This window comes from Buteo buteo, chromosome 2 (genome assembly GCF_964188355.1).
Source record: "Buteo buteo chromosome 2, bButBut1.hap1.1, whole genome shotgun sequence".
Lineage (NCBI taxonomy): Eukaryota > Metazoa > Chordata > Aves > Accipitriformes > Accipitridae > Buteo > Buteo buteo.
Window position 1 is genome coordinate 15,107,241 of NC_134172.1, and position 16,404 is coordinate 15,123,644.

General features: G+C 40.0%; 1 long non-coding RNA gene across 2 annotated transcripts in view; it reads right to left on the reverse strand.

The window, feature by feature from the left end:
* Positions 1-1,233: 1,233 nt before the first annotated feature.
* Positions 1,234-16,404, reverse strand: part of LOC142039408 (uncharacterized) — a 65,488-nt gene continuing 50,317 nt past the window's right edge. Inside the window, exons 3-5 of one of the 2 annotated variants that reach the window (XR_012652876.1) lie at positions 5,036-5,439; positions 2,688-2,807; positions 1,234-2,004 (exon numbers count right to left, since the gene is read on the reverse strand). This is a non-coding gene — a long non-coding RNA (uncharacterized LOC142039408). Of the gene's footprint in view, positions 2,005-2,687; positions 2,808-5,035; positions 11,621-16,404 lie in introns of those variants that run through there. The other variant, XR_012652874.1, reaches the window with a different exon arrangement.

The following is a 16,404-nucleotide window of genomic DNA, read 5'->3' on the forward strand; positions in this document are numbered from 1 at the left end:
CATCATATGACAGCTGATATTTCAGCCATATTTGGCTGGAATGCTACATTTTGGGGAATGTAGGACTCCATAGTCAATTAACCTAGTATTTTGCTCACCATCTAATTTTTTTTTATCATAACTCATTAAACATTTATGTTAGTATATAACTTGTTACTCTCCTATTCAAGGCTTAGAAAGATGTGCAGACAAGGGTTTCTCTACTGCAGCAATGTCCATGAAAACCTCTGGACTAGCAAGGCTGAAACTTTCCACTTTCACTCAGCCGGAAAACACCAACTCCTCCAAGGTTAGTCACATCATCCAGCATGGTTCTGTTTCCTTCACACTTCTCAGAATCAACACTGCAGGCTGTGAAAACCTCCCTCTGCCAGCAGGCCTCAGGAAGACCATAGACAGGCAGGGGGAAATAAAACAGGGGCTAGAATACCTCACCAGAAATCAGAACAAAGAAGCTATGCAGGGAGAGAAAAAGAGAGAAATACAGCTGTGTGTTATTCAGCCCAAACATTTCCATCCTCAAACATCAAATGATCCTTTTCTTTTTGCCTCTGTATTCTTACTTCTTTCTTAGAAAAACACTCCCATTTTCCCTGCCCCCTCCTCCCGTTTGTTTCCCTACCTGTTCTAAATTACAGCCACAAACTCCAGTAGGTCCTACTCCACCTGCCTTCCCACTGTACCCCCTCCCAGCACCAGTACCTGCTGCCTTTCCCAACCCTTCCCAGTCCTGGTTTCTCGCACGGCACATAAGGCAAGGACACAAATAAGCCCCGCCAGTGCGGAGGGAGGGTGTCACTGACAGGCAAGACTTCGCAGGATGTTTACATTCTGCCAGCCTTCCTGACACCAACACAGCATTCCAGCATGCTGGTATTATTTTTAAGTGATTCCTCACATGATTAGGACTCTCCCTCCGTTCCCACATGCTACTCAAACACTGGTGGCAAAAAAATCCATCCTTACTCTCATCAGGACTTGTTTGTCATCAGAATCCTCCTTTAGTTTTAGTCATTTGCTTAGTTTTAATCTACTGATCTCATTATGCTGGTCTAATTAAAATCATTTGCTGACGAATATTGTCAGTAATGTTACAGTTGGCTAAATTAACACTGGCTTAGCCTTAGCTTTTTTATCAGCTTAACTATGCAGCACTGATTGATGAGCATTTAAAAGCAGGAATTCCTTTCTTCAGGTCAAAGGCATAAAAGGAAGAGTGAAGATTTGAATGTGATACATCAACAAGTATTACCAAAGAAAGTCTGATATAATCGAGCAGAAGGCAAACCAAACGCACCTCTCCACAACTTCCCTGCAAGCTAGGTCGTAACAACAAGCATGCATTTGGCGCAGCCTGTTAAAACAGCAGGAGCAGAGCTTAATATCTTGCTCTAAAATTGCTGTTATAAGCAACATATCTTGTTGTCTGACTCTTATTTACTTTTTTGGCATAAAGTCAGTATTTCTAGACCACAAGTATTCCTACAGACAAAAATTAATTGCAATATTCATCACCATATATGTCTAAATGATAGGGATGCTGGAGTGTTTTACAGTGAAAACACATCCAATTTTAATGAAGTTCAAAAGAAGAAATGTTTATTTATGGATTAAAGTACACAAAGATCTGCTGCTCACACTTTCTGAAATACTGACAGCTTTTTCTTTTTTTTTTAAGAGAGAGAGAGTGCAAGGGAAGGAAAGACTTCACATCTCGTACATAGTTATGGTGAGTGGATCAATGTTCCCAGCAGACAGGCAGAAAGCTCCTGGGTCTTTTGACACTAGTTGAGAATAGATGACATACAACTGAAGTATGAAGACAAAGTTGCCTCTAAAAGGTTGCCTCTGGTGAAAGGGTGGAGATGTTGTGCTGATAGCCCATCACAGCTGCAGGGGGATGTCTCAACATGTCTTGGGAAAAACTGCATATTTCTCTGTTTGGGGCTCAGCTCTGCTACTGTTCAAATTCAGTGACATCTTCTTAACACTCCTAAAGTTATTCTGGAGAAAAGAGGTGGAATCCAAATTAGAGGAGTATCCTGGAGAAATTTATTTTCTATTTATTAAGTTCTTAAGAGAAAAGAGCATAATTAGATATCCAAAATTAGACCCTCTACTGAAGACCTAAATAAAAACAACTTTAAGAGAAGATGTGAAGGCCTCAGAGTGGCATGTAAATATAAGAGAACTATGAAAAAAATTCAATCTAGAGAAAAATACAGCTCTTGGATAAAATTCCTAGAACACTCTTCCCCACTTTAGGACTTTGCAACCACTGCCTATTGAAGGAGAGCTGCTGCTGGTGGTCTTCAGAATGAGCCATTAACTGATGGTGCGCAGAAATATTACTAGAGGGAATATCGGCCTCCCTGAAATACAGATTCAGCCTGCTTGGAGTCAGATGTTGGGAAGGAAAATGTTAACATCACTAGAAAACTGTGGCTGTGCATGGCCTTGACAGTAGTCCACTGGATCAACAAGAATCCAGGTTTGCACAGGCTCCAGCAAATTAACTAACGCAAGAAATCCTGACTGTTTTAAGAAAAAAAAAAAAGTTTTTCTTGGATTTCTCTGTTCAGGCTGGCTGGCTGGATAATTCATTTTTGGGAGGGGCATAAAGGAGAAAAAGAAAATACAATAGGCAGGTAATCCTTACTGCTCTGAGAATCACTGCTAACACCGACCTGCTGTCAGATGATCCAAGGACAAGAAAAGATACAATCTGTTGCCATTATTACAGTCCAAATCCTCTATGGATTCAGCCACAGGAAAACAGCAAATCCAGAATTACACCTTAGTGTGCACTACATGGACAAAGAAAAAAAAAAAAGACAAATAATTTTTGCTAAGCCAGCTAACAGCATGCTGCTTCAATACTCTGCCTCAGGCCATGCAGCCTCAGCTGCACCATCTGCCCTGGAAAGACTCCAGAGAGAAAGAAGCAGCTGAGAGTGCAACAAGTCGAGGATCCAGTATAACCATGACTGTTCTGTGCTATGACTTCACCTGAAATCTCACCTCCCCAGATCCTATTTCTTGTTCTCAGACACCTACTTTGTTAAATTGTTATTTTTGATGTGTCCTCCTCTATTCAGCTGTCTTCATTACTTATTTCCCTGTAAGTACTGGTTTCATATGCCTTTCCAATGTGTATCCTTCTCCCTGAATTCACAAGGGAGAGCAAGCATCCTGGATAACAGGCACAGTGAAATGCCACTTACGGTCGAGGTATTAGGCACCAGGAATAAAACACAAGATCAGATTTTTGCAAGAGCAGTAAAACCTTCCAAAATCTTGGTGACATCAATTATTGGAGATAGAGGTAAAATGCTTTTTCATATATTCAGCAGCAAAATTCCCATTGACTTCAACACTGCAGGATATGTCCCTGTGCACTGAAACAAATCATCTGTATATGAATGCAGACAGGAAGAAGTGGCCTCCAGCAAAGCAATTTTTTATCTTTTGGTTCTGAGGAGTAATAGTAAAAAAGTCTCTCCCTTCAATCTGTATCTCAGTGAAGTCACCCACAAAGAGATGTAACATTCTGGATCACACTCTTTTGTTTTCCTTTCCTTGACACCTTACCATGCTTCCCATTTTGTTTATACATTTCCTTTTTATTCTTAACATGCAAAAGTGACTGACTTCATATGAGGCCATAATGCAAAGACATTTGTGGTTTCTGAGGGTTGTGATGTAAGGAATAAAATCCAATGGTCTCCTACAGGGAAGAAATAAGAAGGCAGTACGAATCATCTGCAGACATCGGTGTGAAAACCTCCATTTTGGCTAACAGATCAGGAAGCAGACTGGGGATACTTAGGTTGCAAAGTGCAAGTCTACAGATTCAGCTGGAGAACGTGACTATCTTGCTGGCAGTGCAACAAGACACACACCCTTTGCAACTCTCGTTCACAGGAGAGAAAGAATAAGAAGGAGCAACTCGTGAGCTGCGCTGCCTCAACCTGCAGAGCGGAGGAGCAGTGTCTGTCCCCTGGTTACATGTCTGTACACCCTGATTCCCTGTCTGCCAACTGCAGAGGCAGCCCTTCCCATGGGGCATCTCCTCATCAGGCCAGAAGACACTCCTGGCAGTGCCGAGACCGTTCTCCTAAAAACCCTCCATGCTCCTGCAGCTGTACGCAGGTCCACGTGACAGGGACGGATCCCTCCTATCAAGTATATGCAACAACTGAAATATTTTGCTACTATCTTCAGGACATCAATGTCAAATCTTACACTGTCTTTAGCAGGAGCAGGGCAGGAACCTTACATGGCATCGGATGAGTTGCTGAATGGAAAATGCACACTACCTGGAAACTATCTTCAAAACTCATTTTAAAGAATGACTTTGGAAAAATCTGCCATCATTTTCATCTTTACAGATGGATTAAAAAAGACACCTGCAAATAATTTAGAAAGCTGCCTTTGTTTTTTTCACATGCATACAAATTATTTTCTGCTTGTGCTTTTGAATATCTGAATCCTGATTATTTCCACTGGTCTTACTGCTCTGCAGGAAAGCACTGCTTCTCGGCTTCTAGCTCCTCACATCCCTGAGGTAAGGGCAGGACCTGTTCTTACTTGTTGAAAATGACTCTGTTGTCTCAGAGCACAGAGCAGAATTTAATGATCAGAAAAGTACATATTACACAGGCAGTTGCAAGCAGTTCAATGCTTGGGATTTTGAAGGAGGTTATTTCTACAGCACAGTTATGTGGAATGTTTTCTGAAATTTTCACACATATATTTGAATCCATCCTTGGGGCCTGGATGTACAGCAGATGGATTACGAAATCTGACTTCCAACTGTTTTATTATCACTGCTTACTGCTGCCAAAGCCATTTCCTTTGATATCTCTGATATAATCCCATCATCACATCAGGGAATACGAAGTGACACCCGGCAGACTCGGAAAGGATAGAGGTGTTCAAAAACTACAAGAGAGGAACTCAAATTTCCTAGGCCAGAGAAGAATGTAAAGAGAGGTAAAGGAGAAGGAACGAGCATAACATCATCTTTACTCACTGCAGTGGGTCCACTTGTGTGTGTGTACATCACTCCCTGCATTCACATCCAGTTCTCGGACTGAAGCCACCGTTAACTCCTTTCTGCTCATGGAGAGGCACACGCCACTGCACGTGACATCTATCAATGAACACCAAACACGCTGTGAGGCTCAGACAGGTAGTTGTAGAAAAAAGAAGGAAAAGCAGCATAACACTACTCGCTACCAACCGAACAGGCCAGAAGAGTAGTCATGGCAGGCAGATCCAGCCATTCATTGTCAGTTCTTACCCCATGCGGTATTTACGATCCGAGGACCCTTTGGCAGCTTAGGTTGAAGCAAACCATTTGTTGCAGTCCTCGTCCAGGGAGCATCCACCAGGGCCTTATTGCCACCACACTAGCACCAGTTGGCACTGTTTTGGCTGTATCATAAAGCAGAAGAGCAAACCAGGCAGGGAGACTTAATTTCTGTTCCTTAAAGGGAGAGAACTAGGGCACATGAGGAGGACAGAAAGGAAAGGCTACCTGTAATGACTCTGTCCTTAGCATAAGTGGAGGGGCTTACAAGGCTATCACTTTCCATAAACACATTTAGAGGCAGAAGGTTACCATTTTGCCAGCTGTGTGACCTATTTATATTCCATTGTATTTTCCGCAAGTGCAAATGTGCAAAAAGCAAACTTCTGCCCATCTGAACAAAGACAGTAAGGGTGAGCTGTCCCATGATACTGCAGGATACTCCTCAGCAAAACCTATAGCAGGAGGTTCAAAGGCAGTAAGGGGGAGGACACCCCTGCTCACAGCACGCTTGCTTTCCTCTCCTGTGGTCACACCAGAACACTGCAGACTGTGTCTCTGCTAAGATGTCTTTCCATGCATGGAAAAAACAATGACAAGGAATCTTTTAAGATAATAGTCTCAAACCATTGCAGTCATGAGCTTAATGAAGATGGCTTTCACAAATCAAGTGAAGAGCTCTGGACGCAATCCGAAAGACAATGTTGGGAAGCAAATTACTGCACTGACAATCAATTGGGTTCCTATATCCAAATTTTAAAGTACGTAATTGTATTGAGTTTTGTGGCTATTTCCCTCTGTAACAGCCAAGAAAGATGAAGGGACTCTCGGCATAAATTTATAATAGTTGCTTTACAGACTGTATCTGAAACTCCCATTTCACACACATCCTTACCACTGAGATTCACAGTCCCAAATCCTTCCAAGAAATGAGTGACCAAAATAATGTTATTACAGTTAGTACAAGCAGTGCAACAAAGTCTACACAAGTTTAGATACAATACAAAAATTAGTACATTTATTAATATGTATCCAATGCTTTTTAGCTTATCTAGTCATCTTAAATACACAGCATTGTTCAACTACCCGTAATTAAAAAACAATACTACCCATGACACAAATGGCAGTATCCAGATTATGACACGCACTGAAATTTGTGATCCAGGTTTCCAGGTTCTTGCAGGTGGAGATCAATGGGGTCAGCCAGACACAGCAAGACTTTGCACAGAATACAACCACAGGATCAGTAACCTTTCCTTTTCTTAGATGACTTTTTACATCTGTTTATTCCTTTAGGATCTGCTGCTTTTAATGACCAACATTATTCTACTTTAGGGACAAACTATTCTTTTCCCTAATGGGAATAATTTGTAGCAACCACTTGTCACCTTCTTAAGACCTGCCCATTCAAAAGCCTGTTCCAGGGATTCACATTAATTGTATGAAAAAATACTTTCTGTAGTAAGCTCTGACATATTGCAAATGCACTGAATGCTTGACATTTTTATGATTATGCTAATATTGTGATATTTGATGTGCTTGTTTTCGAAAAAGCATGGTGCAATTAAGTTCTCTGAAAGAAAAACAGAAAGAAACAAATCAATCACTGAGAAGGCATGAAGAATGAAAACTGCTTCTACCATCTTTGGAAACAAATGCCTGCTAGTCAATGGCAAACAACACATTTGAACTAGATACTTCAGGAGACTTGTCAGTTTTACTCTGAAAGTAAAAAGCACTGATAGGGTGACTTTCAATTTTTAGCACAAGTACTGGCTTGACTCTCACCTGTTCCCTCTACCTTTGAAGTATATTAGCATTTGTCATAAAATGACTCCTTCCTTCCATCACTGAAAGAAATAAAAAAAAAATCTGGTTCCTCTTAGACAACTTCAAACCATGAATAACCCAGTTAGGTCACAGAACCTTGCTTTTAAATTCATCTCCATTTAAAACATGTTGCCTGATTCAGTTATAGCCCAAATTAAATTAGGAGAGGAATAAGATTTATAAATACCAATATAAATAATTTTATAATTCCTCTCCCCCACCTACAGACCAGCAGATTAACAGGAAGAACCAGAGCACTGAATGAGGCACTACTGGAACAGCACAGTGCTTGATGGCAGGAAGGCTAAATGGATTGGTGCTGTGGAGTCAAGAAGAAACACAGAAGAGCACCTTTGGCAAAGGATTCAGAGAACAGATGATCAGAAAAGTACCTGAGGGAGTTAGAGTGAGAAATCCCCAAATGCCTGGAGAATGTGCTGTTCACCTCATGAAGCACCCTAACAACAAATTGTGGATGGGGAACTCTGCAGAGGTCTAGCAGAATCTTCAGAAGAGGAAGAGATGATAGTTTCTGATAAGTCACAAAAAACCACATCCACATCAGAGATGACTAAAGTCCCACCAACATCTGATCTTAACAGTGCAGCAGACACTGGAGGAGAACCAAAGGGGAAACCAGCTGCATATTTTTTGATACAAAGCTACAGGAGACATAAGAAATGGCTACAGCTTGATTACAGCAATGCTAAGAAGCAAGACCCATCTCCCCTGCCAGAACCTTGAAAGCAGCAGCTCACTGAAAATACTGAAGTAATTTAGTAGCAACTTTGGAAGCAAATTAAAAGAACATTCATAACCTCAGGGACTGTATACATTTAATCTCCTGTTAAAGACAAATACTAGCCAGACTGAGTTTAATAAGTCTAACTTGATGGAGACTTATTATTGATGAAATCAAGAATCAGCTTAATTCCCAGAGATCCAATTCATTACATAATTCATAGTCAAGGCAACAATAACAAGCTTAGGAAACCGCAGAAAGAACTAAAAGAGGGGTTTGATAAAAAAATTGAACTCACAATTATTGGCAAATCCTGAGTTAAACTCTGAAAATAAAGTTATAAAGAGGAAGAAGCTAGAAAACTGTAGAGAGAAGTTTTAGCTCTTTTCCCTGAGACAACACAAAATAACAGATTTAAGTTAAAGAATTGGTCTGGAATTCAAGGGAAGAAATGAAAAGATTATTCAAAATCAAAAGGGATGAACCAGCATAACACAAAGCCTAAGAAAATAATCCTTTCAGCACAGTCAGGGTCTCCTACAACCTTTTCTGTTTCTAATAAAATGTGTACACCTAAACTTTGTTAATGTTCTCAGTATTTGGCTTTTTTCAGATACATGCACTCTGGGATTAATAATGTAGAGGCCCTTGACCTACTGAAAGAGCTCCTTATATAATTGGCATGGTAACAGACGCAGCATTTCTTTAACAGAAGTGACAATTAGTGGGTACCCCTTCTGCCACCCATCCAGTATGACACTAACCCTTTCTGAGTTACTTTCCTACACTGTAAAAGTAAACCCAAAGCTTCCCAGATCAAACATCCTTCTTTTGGGATGTTTTAACTTGGGACAGCTCAACGCCCCATATATTTGTTTCCTTGGGCTTAGTCTCCAACAAACTCTTTCTGCTTTTGCTGGCTGCAGAGCCTTTGAGAAGTTAACCCATTGGTCATTTGTGGTGAGAAGGGAAGCAAAATCTGGAGGGAGATGGTGTCTCTTTCTACTGAACTTTCTTTGAGTAGGTCTATGCCAACATGTAAGCCCAACTACAAACACACTGCTTAGCTGCAGCTATGCACTTAAACAGAAATTTATCCCAAAATCTTAAGCCTTTCAAGATGGCAATTAGCTTTTCAGTACAGACCAGTATCTCAGCCGCATGTCCTGGAAAGACTAAGACTGAACCAGACCAAACATACTACAGTTTATTTTACCTACCCGGGATCAGCTAGTTCCAAGCTCTGAATATTTTGGGTGGGCTTCATCTCACCTTATTTTAATCACCTAGAGTGTAGAAGTCTGTAGCGTTCGCTACATATCAAGGTGCCACGCTTAGACCACTGGTCGGCCCGGACCAGGTAAAGAGACAGATAACACACACAGTGTGAATGCCAACTTCCGCCTTTTATTGCGCAGTTAATTCCTTTTATACTAACAAGGGGAGGTGGGGTTACAGGTACATCATAAGGCTGCGACTAACCCTCTAACTTTCCGTGACATCACGAGATCTTCCAAACGCCGAACCCTACAGAAGTCTATATCTGAGCTAGTTAATCTAGGGGGGTTTTAAAGTTAAAGAAGAAAAATAAGCATTTCAAAATGATTCATCTGACCTATTTTAGTTGATCTACATTACAATGAGATTGATCACACCTTAAATTTTATTAAGTCGAATGACTCAGTTTCTGACTTGGTAAATGGAGTATAACTACCGGCTCAGGTATTTTGAATATACAATGCAACCTTCTGCTGACAATGGAGACAAGACATATGCAGGTTACTAGAATCAGTATGTCTAAATTCTTCTCCCAGCACTCCACATATACACTACACAGAAGGTGCGAGTCCTCCACTTCACTTTGTTTTCCACCAGCAAATAGGTTGTTTGGCTTTCTCCATCTTTGCTCACTTATATGATTTTTGTAATGCAGAGGAGTAAAAAGGTATTTTGCTTTATTATTTTCCTCAAACTTTGGGAATCCAAATCAGAAAAGGAAGAGTGTTTAAGGCATTCACTGCTGACTATCTGGATGTCCCAGGTTCTTACTAGATACAGAAGGGTGCCAAATTCTGAACCTTGGTTTGAATTCATTTTCCTAGCCAGGCTCTACTAGTACAAATAAAATGGGATCTAATGCAGTAGAATGTCAGTCTTTAGACCCACCATGAACTGATATGGGTTTTTTTAAACCCAAACCTGACTAACAAGGTTTTTCCAAAACCCAAACTCATTATAATTAAATGTAATTACAAACCCCACATCTTTAAATCAAGGTTTGCTCAGAATGAAAACAGCTTCTGCTAAATTAAATTCTTTTTCCCTGTAGGTGGCATGGTAAAAGTTGAACTAAATAAGGGAAGCATATAAAATTACCAAACAAACAAGCTTACATATATATATATTTTTTTCTTAATCCAATGCCATTGTAAACACTAATTAATGAAGTAGCCCTAATTATTACAGTAAAGTCAAAGAACTAAAATTTAAAATAAGACCAACACTTTCCAAACTGTCTGAGATTTTGGCTACCTCTACTTTTGCATCACCAGCTGTGAAAAGCCAGTTCCCTCATTTCAAAGTGCTGAATTCACTACCATAAAAACTAACAACAGCTGGGGTTCCCCGGCATCTGTGAATATTAGATCCAGAACGCCACACCTTCTTCCAAATATAGAAACTCTTTTTGACAATATTTGCCAAAGTAGTTTCCTGTTATACTACACAACTCCTCAAACTACTAACAAGGCAGTCCTTAGACCAAAAAGATCAAACCTTGGTTCCACCAAACGCAGCAGAAGTTCTGACACTAATCACGATGAGGTAAAAATTAGCCTCTGGTGCAGAAATAAATGGAGGCGCTGTATATGAAGTTATTTTCTGCATTTCTTATAAGGAGTAAGCCTCACCTTTGAGTCATTCTATAATAAATACCATATCATTGCTCAATTGTATGGAAATGGTGATTAGTAGTTTTGCAAATGTTTTGTTTGGGATTTGCATTTTCTCATCAAAGGGTACTTCTCTGCCTTCATATGCTGTCAGCCTCTTTTGGATGAGACAGCTCAGCACAGAGATGCCTCAGCTACATCAGGAAGAGAAGAAAACATATTAAACCACAAAAAAAAGTACAAGATAAACACATAGACTCTGAGTTCAGCTACAGGGGCTCGGAAATGGAGGGAGCTGTGGCATAATATTTTGGGTTGACTAAATACCATTCCCCAAAATTTAAGCTACTGGCAGTTCTTAAAAAAGAAATTCCAGAGACTAAGGCAGAATGAAAACCAGGAGGGAATTTCAGCTTCCACTCCCAATTTCTGGCTTTAAAATATTTTTACCTTAAGATATTTCACCATTCAAACTTTGGGGGTTCTGTATAGTTTAAACAAGTGTCAAATACATGTGCTGTAGACCCTCAGCCACGAGGGAGTGGTTGATAATGGGGAATGGATAATAGGGTGGGGCCACCGTCCATTTCAGAGCTCCTGAGATAGTCCTGGGTTTTAATAGGTCCTTCCCACCATGCCAGTATCGTCAAGGAGCTCCAAACTGATTTGAGTTGTGAGGATCATGTTGAGCAGAACTTGCTATAGCACTTCTTTTCTTAGATAGACCATGCAGATGGGGTTTGGTTCGTTGTTTTTTTTCCTTTTTTTTTTTTTTTTTTGTGGCAGGGAGGACAGGAGAGTTCACCTTCCATCTTTTTGTTGAGATTTAAACTAAATCTAAGCAGTTCTGTATTGATTAGGGTACCCAAAACCAAAAGACAGTTCTTTGGGTTGCATTGGTTTTGCTAAGAGGGATTTCACACAGTTTTACTGCTGGCTATCACCTTAATGCTATGATAGAAATATCCAATTATAATGCTTTTTAGACTTACAAAAGACAACAGAACAAACTGCTGCTGTTCTTTCAGCACAGCTAAAACTGTAGATCTGCAATAACCCATCACATCCTTTATGTAAGGATTTACTCAAACTACTTTTAAATATGCATTGTGTAGCCAGTACAACCATAACAACAGTTTGAAATTAATGGACTTTAACTGCCATTAACTCTGAATGGATACCACTGTGAGCATTATGAATGTGAAACAGCCCTTGCAGTTGAGGAAGCAAGTGTTCATACAGGATAGAAAAAGGACTGAGCCACAGATTCTGGCTATGGGACACCCCTGATGTGAAAAAGTTTATTTAGAACCCATTGCTTATTTAGGTATGCAGTATAACAACAGGAACAGTAACCATTTGAAAAATGTTGGTTTGCCTTTGTAGAAGCCAAGGCTTCAGTTTTGCAATCTATGATGTATTAAAATCTTTGGAAAATATAACAATTAAACAAAATTATTGATTGATCCTTTTCTGTGAAAGGATTACTCTGGACTAATGACTCTAGAGGGTGACATCTTATAGACAAAATATAACATAAGCAACGGGCTTCTTCCAATCGTCTTTAAAGATGGAGGACGAGTGAACAGAGTGCTGAATTTTCTAATACCAGATCTAAATCTGAGAACACCAGAAAGGGTGTCATCTGCAGCTAGTTGAGAAGTAAATTTACAGTTTAAGGATACCTGCCCGTTAGGGGTCAGGTGAGCCCACAAACTCATTCCACTGCACAGATGTGAAGTAGTAACATCCTTAGTCACTAAATGTAAAGTCAGACTAAAACTAGCAACCGAGCAGCTGCATATTGCATATTCTTCTGCTTAAGGTTTCCATTTCAACTCCAGTCTTGGGCAACTACTTTATTTCACATGATCAATAAATGGCTGCTCAAACAACATTCTCTACTGATATAGCCTACATTTGATCTGTTACTGGATCCACTGCCTATGAAAGTCTGGAAGACAAATACAGCACAAATTCAGAACCACAGTATGGTTGAGGTTGGAAGGGACCTCTGGAGGTCACCCAGTCTAACCCTGCTGCTTAAGCAGGGACACCTACAGCCGGGTGCCCAGGACTATGACCAGATGGCTTTTGAATATCTCCAAGGACGGAGACTTCACCAGCTCCCTGGGCAACCTGTGCCAGTGCTCGGTCACTCTCACGGTGAAAAAGTGTTTCCTGATGTTCAGAGGGAACCTCCACCTTTTTCAGCTGGTGCCCATTGCTTCTTGTCTTGTTACTGGGCACCACTGAAAAGAGGTGCTCTGTCCTCTTTGCACTTTCCCTTCAGGTATTTACTTACCTTGATAAGATCCTCTCTTCCCTAGGCTAAACAGTCCCAGCTTCATCAGCCTTTCCTCACAGGAGAGATGCTCAAGTCCCCTAATCATCTTCATGGCCCGTCATTGGTCTCTCTCTAGCATGTCCATGTCTCTCTCGTGCTGGGGAGGCCAGAACTGGACACAGCAATCCAGGAGTGGCTTCATCAGTGCCTCAGAAATGGAAAGGATCACCTCCCTCGCCCTGCTGGCAGTGTTTCTCCTAACACAGCCCAGGATACCTTTAGCCTTTGCTGCAAGGACACATTGCTGGCTCATGATCAACTTGGCATCCACTAGGACCCCTAGGTTCTTTTCTGCAAAGCTTCTCTCCAGCCAGTTAGCCCCCAGCATATACTGGTGCATGGGGTTGTTCCCCTGCAGGTGCAAGGCCTTGCACTTCTCCTTATTGAACTTTATAAGGTTCCTGTCAGCCCATTTCTCCAGGCCGTCAAGGTCCCTCTGGATGACAGCACACCCTTTGATGTATTAGAAGTGAAACTTGTGCCTGAAGTATGAAACTTGGGACAGCTTCCTCATCATTTCTTCCAGGATCTACAACTACAAGGCCTCAGGACTGGTCTTCAGGTGAATTACCAGACCTCTCTTTCCTGGGGGAAGTGTGGGATACCCAGGTTCACTAGGTACACCCGCCCAGTTCTGTGTTCACTCCAACAGCACAAGGGATAGCTGCATTTTACAGATAACCTTTTAATTAGGCAAAGTGCATTCTTCATTAGAATGCCATCTTTAAGGCACCGAAGTAAAAAAGGATTGTGGCTCGCACTAACTCGTTGACAGCGATTTCTGTTCTATCAAAACAAGCCTCATAAAGACAGATTCTTTCTCAAATGTGCCAGCAGTTTTTTAAGAGAAAACAAAAACCAGTATTTGAACAGGAAAAAAAGAGGTAGAATTATAAGAAAAGCAAGGAGTTTTTTCCTGTGGAAAAAGATTAGTGTCACAAGGTTCAAGTATTTAAAAATATTAAATTTATTGCCTGATTGAAATTCACTATAAAAAAAAAAGTTATTCGAGGGAACTGTTGAAAACCCATGCTAAATGGTAACATTAAAAAATGAAAGCTTTGATTTTTGCTAGCAAACAAAAAAAAAATGTGGCTTAATACTACTCTGAGCCTCACTCCACCTCTTCTTTACAGCTTTTCATTAAATTCCATTAACTTATGTTCAAATCCTGAGGTATATTTAAATTTATTGACTTCAGGAATTATTCCAACAGCACCAGACTAATGAGAGAATCAGGCCCTAAGAGTTGCTTGTATAAATACTGTCACACCTTTACATAGCAACTTTTTCCTTTTTTTTTTTTAACATTATTACATTTAAGTGGGAGGGCTCCTGCAGGCTGCATTTTCCTCACTCATCACTGCCACTTTGTAAAGCATGTGTTTAATGAAGCTGTGATTGAAATCAATTTTTCATGTTTGTCTTGGTATCGTAGGCAAAGAGCTTTTGGACGACAGTGGTGTGAATGACCATAATACATCAGTCTGCAAACAGGGTTCCGAAAATAGAAGGATGACCTAATACTCAAAGGAGAGAGTGGAACTTTAGAGTGCCCCAAAAAGAAGCTTTTATGAGCTCTAGAGGAGACACTATATCAAGGCAAATTGAATTAATCCAAAATTTATTTAACAAAGCTGGACTGATACGATTCTTCTACAGTTTACTTCACAGCTGTTAATCATTAAACACAGTTCAGATAATCATCTGATATTCATTTTACATGCAGTAACATTTTTATTGAAGTTAACATAATTGTACATCTTAAGAACTTTGTTGAAAATGTTCCCTTAGGAACAAAATTATCTGCAAAGTAATGCCATGAGTTTGTGCCTCATGGGTTAGCCAATGTTGTAAATACACATGAACACATTATTATGACATTATTCTGATGCCATACATACCCCCTGCTTTAATATGCATAGTAAATATTCAGCCTGGGTTTTTTGTGAATGTCACTGATTTACTCATTCTGGAGAGGTCAAGAGAGGAAATACAGAGATTGTAGGCTACTGTTTTACAGTTATCTTGTTCTTTCCTGTTTTGAGAAAGAATTTTTCCAGACGAGACTTTTTTTTCTGCTCCCTTAAGATCCTTCTCTTGACTTCAAGGAAACTCCTCCCAGAAAAATTACTTTGGCCCTAATCCTGGAAGCTGATCTCTGTCAATGGACATACACAATATCCCATTGAACTCAGTGGAGCTCAATATGAACCTGAAGGTTTTGTGGATTTAGTACGAAGAGCAAAGTAAAATTCAAAGGTTTTCCAAGGTAAAGTCTATACTTCTATCTACAGTGATTTATTGGCTAATATTCAGCTTCAGGTACACTAGACTACTTTCCTAATGAAATGTAACAGGAATCCAATGAGAACAATAAAAATGTTTCAAATTCTCACAGATAATTTTCTGTATAGGAGTTATATTCATTTCAGTGACTTTCTGAGAATTTTGTTTCTAAAAAGATTTCAAAATGAGCTTATGGAAATAGATATTTTTGTAAACTCTTTTTCTCCAAATTACCCAATTTTAAGTTACACAAAAAGAAACACTCCTAGTTAATCCTTTACCCGAAAATGTTGATTACTCTGGTGAACAACCTCATTAATTGGAACTGCAGTGAAGGTGAATTGCATGTACCTGCCCAGAGATGATTCTTGACAAAATCCTACCCAAGTTTTAAAGCTTCTGTAAGTAGAAATCTAATAAACCTATAGCCAAAAAAAGCTGAAGTTTTTCAAAGACTTTAACAAGCTGCTTGCAATTTTTTCTGACTTATTGAAGGAAAGGGAGTCAAGAGGAAAATTCCAATAAAACTGTATGTAAGCCAAAGGTTTGTTTATGTTTGTATGGATTAGCATTCACACATTTCCTGTTACTAGACTTCCTATTAGTGATGTTTAACTTTAACCACATATCCTGGGTTAAGGAATAACTCCTAAAGTCAATTTCCTGATTAGGCTAAGAAAGGTCAAAGGTTAATTTTGCAGCCACATGGTTAAGCTACCAACAGCTACTGCATAGCCTTGTTTTAACATATAAAGTTACGCAAATATTAGTTAAAGGAGGTGGCAAGCTCTGGTGATTACACAAAAGTGTTGGGAAAAATGATCGCAGAGGCTTATTCACTCTAAGTGAAATCTACTCTCTTTACATGCATGCACAAAATACACATCAGTGGAGACACCTCTCAAATATGGTGAGGTCAACCTGGCAACTACAAACGTGTACATCCTTTTACACATGGCTGTGTGACCACTGCCAGAGCCCAACCTGCATC